The sequence below is a fragment of the Papio anubis genome, chromosome 7 (assembly GCF_008728515.1).
Source record: "Papio anubis isolate 15944 chromosome 7, Panubis1.0, whole genome shotgun sequence".
Classification (NCBI taxonomy): Eukaryota; Metazoa; Chordata; class Mammalia; order Primates; family Cercopithecidae; genus Papio; species Papio anubis.
The window spans coordinates 109632056-109639918 of NC_044982.1; positions in this window are offsets into that span (position 1 = coordinate 109632056).

Below are 7863 nucleotides of genomic sequence, written 5' to 3' on the forward strand. Positions count from 1 at the left end.
TCAGGAGTTCAAGACCAGCCTGGCCAACATAGTGAAACCCCATCTCCACTAAAAATACAAAAATTAGCCGGGCATGGTGGTGTGCCCCTGTAATCCCAGCTACTCGGGAGGCTGAGGCAGGAGAATCCCTTGAACCCAGAAGGCGGAGGTTGCAGCAGTGAGCCGAGATGGTGCAGTGGCACCCTGGGTGACAGAGCGAGACTCCATCTCAAACAAAAATAAAGAAAGAAAGAAAGAAAGAAAGAAGGAAGGAAGGAATGAAGAAGGAAGGAAGGAAAGAAAGAAAAGAAAGAAAGAAAGAAAGAAAGAAAGAAAAAAGAAAGAAAGAAAGAAAAGAAAGAAAGAAAAGAAAGAAAGAAGAGGACAGAAAAAGAAAAGGGTGGAAAGAGACATGCAAAGAAATAAAAAAGAAATGATGGAAGACAAATTAGACCAAGTGGATTTTAAGGAAACAATGAGTAGAAATTAAGGCAAATATTTCTTAATGAAAAAGGGTTAAAACACCAAAAAGTTATAACAAATATCAATGTTTATGCACTTAATCACATGGGTGCAGAGAATAAAAAATGGACAGAAATAAAATTTTAGAAAAGAAATGAGAAAACACACAAACACATAATCACAGTAGATTTTAGCATCTCTCTTTATTAATTATTAAAATAAACATACAAGGACAAAATTCAGTAAGGAAGCAAAAGATTTGAATAGCCTAATTGTTTTAGTTCTGTCAGTTTTTGCTGCAAGAGTTTTCAAGATCTATAGTTAGATGGACACACATTTAGAATTCCTGCGAATTTTTGAAGCATTTACTCTTAGTATTATGAACTACCCTTTTTATTTCGAGTCATATTCTTTGCTCAGAAGTCTTTGATATTAACATAGACATTTCAGCTCCCTTATGACTAGCATTTCCAGGGATAGCTTTTTCATCTTTTTGCTTGTTATTTACCTGTATCTTTAGATTTAAAATGTGATTCTTGTAGACATGATAGAGATGAGTCTTACTCTTAGTCTTACTTTTTCATTCATTAGACAATCTCTACCTTTCTTTTCTTTCTTTTTTTTTTTTTTGAAATGAAGTTTCACTCTTGTCCCCCAGGCTGGAGTGCGATGGCACGATCTCAACTCACTGCAACCTCAGCCTTCTAGGTTCAAGCTATTCTCCTGCCTCAGCCTCCTGAGTAGCTGGGACTATAGGCATGTGTCACCGTGCCTGGCTAATTTTTGTATTTTTAGTAGAGACAGGGTTTTTCCATATTGGTCAGGCTGGTCTTAAACCCCTGACCTCAGGTGATCCGCCTATCTCGACCTCCCAAAGTGCTGGAATTACAGGCATGAGCCACCGCACCCAGCCATCTCTATCTTTTAATTGGAGTGTTTACACTATTTACTATGTCATTATTAATATGTTGGGCTTAAGTCTATCCTTTTTGTTATTTTTTCTTTTTGTTATTTTGTTATTTATTTGTTCTATCTTTTTTTGTGTTTTGTTTTCCCACTTTTCTTACCTTCTTTGAATTAACTGAGCATTTTCATATTCTATATTATCTCCCTTACTAGATTATTAGCTATACTTCTTTGTTGTACTTTATATTCATTTTTTCTATTACAGTAAACATCTTTAACACATTGTCATACATCTTCCAATAGTCTAATCCCACTTTGTATATAATGTAAAAACCTTGCAGATACTCGCTTACATTTCTCTCCACCAGAACTTTGTGCTACTTTTGTCAAATAATTTACTTGTACATTTTATAAATCTCAAATATATTGCTGTTAATTTTTTGCTTAAAAAGTGAATAGTATAAGGACTTCTGCTTCTGACCAAAATGGAGTAGAAACAAACAGATTGTCCTCCCACATGAAACAACTCAAAAACAAGCAGACCCAATAAATAAAACTGTAGTTTTCAATACACAGGAAGCAGGCAAAAAAGGACGGTAATCATGAGAGACAGGAAACAAACAAGGTGAGTCATGTGATTGCACCAGTGGAGTAAGGAAGAAAAGAGAGTTGCACAGAGAAAGAACTCGGATATATTAAGAGCCTCCCTTGAGCAGCAACACTAGGAAAGAGCTGTCCAAAATAATTAGAGGGAGCAGTATTCAGTTCTCAGTGGGGCTGGGAATAGTGTTAGTTCCCTAAAAGTGGAATTTATTTGGAAACAAAAGCCTTTTCTAAATAACTTGTGGGTCAAAAAAAATCAAAAGGTAAATTTACTAGGAACTGAACAAAAGTGAAAACAGTGTAACAAAATTTGCAGGGTGCTACAAAAGCAGCACTTAGAGGGAAATTCATAGCACTAAACACCTATATTAGAAAAGAAGATATGTCTCAAATAAATGACCTTAGCTTCCACCTTAAGAAGCAAGAAAAATGAAGAGTAAATAAACTTAAAGTAGAAGAAAGAAAACGATGAAAATCAGAATGGAAAAAAAATTAAAAGCTGAAAAACGATAGAGAAAATTAAACAAAAAACAAAAGCTGGTTTGTTAAAGAAGATAAATAAAATTGGAAAACTCTAGCCAGGCTGATCAGGAAAAAGAGAGAACACATTACTAATATTAGCAATGAGAGTGGCAATGCCACTACAGAATATAGATATTAAAAGCATTATGAGAAAATATTATGAACAACTTTAAATCCTCTTTAAATCATTGAGCATATTTATAATACCTGATTAAAAGTATTTGTACCTGCTGTTTCCATAATCTCAGTCATTTCAGGTTTATATATTGGATGTTTTAAATTATGGGTTTAATTTTCTTGCTGACGTTTTCCTGCTTCTTTACACATCTATCAAGTTTTTATGTGTGTTTGACATTGTAAATGTCAGTATTATTCAGTATCTAGACTGTGTTGATGTACTTTAAAGAGTGCTGGCCGGGTGACCTGGTGACTCATGACTGTAATCCCAGCACGCTGGGAGGCTGAGGTGGGTGGATCACCTGAGTCAGGAGTTCAAGACCAACGTGGCCAAAGTGGTGAAACTTCATCTCTACTAAAAATACAAAAAATTAGCTGGGCATGATGGCAGGCACCTGTAATCCCAGGTACTTGGGAAGCTGAGACAGGAGAATTGCTTGAACCCGGGTGGAGGTTGCAGTGAGCTGAGATCACACCACTGCACTCCAGCCTGGGTAACAGAACAAGACTCCATCTCAAAAAAAAAAAAAAAAAAGTACTGAAGTACGCCTTGTCAGGTAGCTAAGGTACTGTGGAGCAGCTTGGCTTTCTGGAGACTTGTTTAGGACAATTCTAGAGCAGTCTTTCTCTAGGTTTACCTTAGTCCTATTGCTAAAGCATGACTTTTACATTGTCTCTTCTGAATGTACTGGGAGTTCAGTTATTTCATTGCATTATGGCTGGTCAGAATTCAAATGTCTCCCATGTCTCTGTGAGCTCTGAGAATTGTTCAGTTTACAGTTACCCAGTAGTAGTTCTTTGTCCAGCCTCGTGGAGTATCACTGAAGCATGTGCTATTTAGTATTCGACTAAAGACTCAAGAGGGTGCATATGCAGATTTATGGAGCTTCTTTTATTGAATAGCTCCCTCCCCTCCAGTACCTGGGTCTGATGTCCAGCTGTATAGGTCTCCACAAACTACGATCTCTGTTTCTCAACTCGGCAAGATCACTGTGCTCTGCTGGTCTGCTCCCTAAATCATGGTCCAGAAAGTGCCCTAGACAGATAGTCAGGGGACCTGAGTGATGGCCTTGTTCATTATTCAGATATCACAGTCCTGTGCTGCCTATTGTATAATGCCTGAAGACAATTATTTCATTTATTTTACATATTTTGTTCAGTTTTCTAAATGTTTACTGTGGGAGAACAAGTCCAGTGTCAGTTTCTCTGTCATGGCCAGAAGCAGAAGTTGACTCATTTATGTATGCAGGTGTATTTATCAAAGCTTGCTGTACAATTTTCTTGGTGTCATGCATAGAAAAAGCCTTTATATTAACTTATATTTTCTGCCAGTACCTTAATGGCTTTATAGTTATTAATATTATATTCTTTAGGCCATGTAGACTTTATTTTGGTAAGAGATATAAGGCATTAGTCTAGCTTTTCACAAATGGTTAGCCAATTGTGCTAACCCAATTTTCTAAATAATCTATCCTTTCCTTAGAGGTATAAAATGCCTCCTTTATATACTAAATTTACCTGTAATTGCATCTATATCTTGACTCTTTATTTTTTTTTCAGATAAATTGTCCATTGCTGAAGCAGTATAGGAAAATTACTCTGAGTTCCGAAATACTGACTTACAAACTAATTGTTAAAGCACACTCCACAGAAAGAAAATGTGCTGAAATGAAAATAACATGGGATGTAGAGGCAAAGAATATTGACTCAACTCTCTGTTCTACTGCATATTCTCTGTATAACATTGGTCAAGTCACTAAACCCATGAGCATCAGTTTCTTCAGTAGTAAGATGGGAACAATGACATTCCATTATTTCCACTTCACTTTTAAAGCTCTGTATTCCAGCAGGACAGAACTTCTCCGTATTCATAAGATATTTTCCTTTTAAACATCTCCACATCCTGGCCCACACTGTTATCTCTAGTTGAAATAGCTTTCTTATTTTCTTCTCTTGGTGGTGAACTCTTATTCACCTTGCAATAAATAGATATGCCATCTCTTCTTTGGTGCTAGATTCTCCAGCTACTTAACCCTTTTGCTCCCAACAGTCTGCACCCACATCTCATTGCGCTATAATTATTTATTTACACATCTGTCTCTTGTGGCTGATTTCAAACTCCCTGGCAATAGAAGCTGTATTTTTCTTATCATTCTCTAATCATCAGAATTAACAGGAGGTGCTCAGTGGGCAATGGTTGAATGAACTGGTGAATGAATGGATACACAGCTGCAGGGCCGAGTGAATGGCTCAGCAGATTGGCTGTCCCATTCTGCCCTTGGTAAGCACACTCCGGACAAGGTGTTTGCCTTTGTGGCTCAATTTTCTATAGTCTTTTCTTCTTCCAGATGACAGAACCGGAGGCCAGAGCCCTTCTCCCTCTTGTGGGACTCCTGAGCCCTTGGGCCAAATCCCTGAAAGCCTATTTAGAGTTCTTCCAGTCAATGTTCACCTCTTTCCCAGCAATCTCTTTGCTCCCTGCTTTCTCTGTGGGCTCTGGGCTCCTAATTCAGGGTTTTTGTAACCTCAGGACATTCACATAAACCTTCAGGTTTACTGTGGCTACTTGGTGGTTCTGACCACTGGCTTTTGACCTGGCTCTTAATTCCCACCTCTCTGTCTTCCTGGGCTGACCAACCACCTGTCACAGCCCGTTGAATTAGAGGAAGGCAACTAACATTTGCTGAGTGATTATTATGAGCTGGGTGCTTTGTATACGGATTTACATTTCATCCTCTCAAAAACTTGTGAGCTTAAGGCTACTGTTTCCATTTACAGAAACCCAGAGAGGTTGAAGCTTGCTCAAGCTTAGAAAGTGGCCGATTCAGTACTCAAGCCCGTGTCTGTCTGATTCTAAAGACTGTGTCCTTTCCACATCTTCCTGTGAACTGTCTGGTCTGTTTCCTGGGTATTGGTTGTCACATGGTCATCTGAGCTGAGATGTGCTGGAGTGGGCCAATTTATTTAGACTTCTGGTGTAAATCCATGGGAATGGTTCTGTCTAGGCTCACGGAGCAGTAGGTCTTCCTCCAGGGCAAACTCCAAGCCAAACACCACTTGGGATTTTGAGGTACAGCACCTGGGCTCACTGAAATCTGAGTCCAAGTCCTGGCTGTGTTGCTTAAAGGTTAGAAGAGCTAGTGCAAGACTCATGTCTTTGGTTTCTTTGGCCTGAAATAATAATCCCCGCTTACCAGGCTAAAGTGGGGAGGTAATGAATAACCCACAGGGAAATGTCTAACAGAAACAAGCACAGATGAATGTGGTTCACACATCGCACCCCCTCCCAGACACCCGCATACCCACTCCCAGGGCAAAAACAGTTGCAAAGGGCAGATCAGCTCTGGAATCGATTGCCTGGCTTTCTATTAACCATGTCTTTTACTTTCTGTATTCTGATGCTTTGATATCTGGGGCCTTCTGACCCTGGATAGACTGCCTCTTCCAGAGTTAGCTAGTTCCTAGTGATAGTGAACAACTCACCTGTGAGTGCACTTTTTAAATGCAAACCAATCAATCCAGAGGCCACACTCCAATCACCCTTTGTATCAGGCTCTTACACTCTGGGCCACTGTTGGCTTGGCCACAACTAGTGACAGCCCATATGAAATTGTTTGAACTGGTCAGTCTTAAGTCTGCTTACCCTACCTTGCCCCTACCACCCTCAGAAACCACAACAAAGGCTCCTGCCCACAACTCCCTCTCTCTCTCTCTGCCTCCTGATCCACTCCAGTACTTCCTGTGGCCCCCGTGGCATGGTCTGCCCCCTTCTCTTGGAAACTATATATATACATATATATGTGTGTGTGTGTGTGTGTGTGTGTGTGTATATATATATATATATATATATATATTTTTTTTTTTTTTTTTTTTTTGAGACGGAGTCTCGCTCTGTCGCCCAGGCTGGAGTGCAGTGGCATGATCTAGGCTCACTGAAAGCTCTGCCTCCCAGGTTTACTTAGGCCATTCTCCTGCCTCAGCCTCCTGAGTAGCTGGGACTACAGGTGCCCGCCACCATGCCCAGCTAACTTTTGTATTTTTAGTAGAGACGGGTTTTCACCATGTTAGCCAGGATGGTCTCAATCTCCTGACCTCATGATCTGCCTGCCTCGGTCTCCCAAAGTGCTGGGATTACAGGCGTGAGCCATCGCGCCTGGCCGGAAACTATATGTTTAACGGCAATCACCTTCCTAGCTATTGGCCTTATATCTTACATTTTCTATTAATACACTATACTTTAAAAAAGGCTTTGAATCCAAGATTCAAGGCACCAGCTGTATAATCTCAGGCATACCTCTCTGAGCCTCCATTTTCTCAACTATATAATGGGGACAGTCATCGTTTCTCCTTCTTCTCCTCCTCCTCCTCTTCTTCTTCTTTTTTTTTGTTTTTGTTTTTGTTTTTGAGACAGAGTCTTGCTCCATCACCATTACTGGAGTGCAGTGGCGCGATCTCAGCTTACTGCAACCTCTGCCTCCCGGGTTCAAGTGATTCTCCTGCCTCAGTCTCCCAAGTAGCTGGGATACAGGCATGCACCGCCATGCCCGGCCAATTTTTGTAATTTTATTTTAGTAGAGACAGGGTTTCACCATGTTGGCCAGGCTGGTCTCAAACTCCTGACTTCAGGTGACCTGCCCACCTTGGCCTCCCAAACTGCTGGGATTACAGGCATGAGCCAACGCGCCTGGCCCACCATTTCTATTTCTTAAGATGGTTGTGAGGATTAACTAAGGGATCACCTGACACATGCTAAGTGCTCAACCAGGGTTAATGCCATTAGTGTGATGATCACTGCTGTGCATTTGGTACTCACCAAGCACCCACCATGGTGCAATGCACATTCTGGGACACAGTGCAGTCCTGATTTGGACGAGGACAAGCTATTAAGACCCCTTCTCTGTGTGTTTCCTGACCATCCAAATACAAATTGGGGCCCCTAGCATCTAGAGTTCTGAAGAATTATACATCTGTTCAGGAGAGGCCGGGAGTGGAACCTGGCCAGTCTGAGGACCTGAAGGAACAGTTATTCTGACTGGCGAATAGCAGACCTGCATTGGACACAGAGTGTTGCTTGCCACGTGGATGGCAGGAGGTTGGATGGACAAGCAGATGGCACTGCTAACTTGGTGTCAGAGTAGAGGTCAAGTGAGAACACGGTGAGCCAGGTTGATGGCTAGGAGTCAGGAGAAGGTGATTGGTCAAAGCTACGTTATA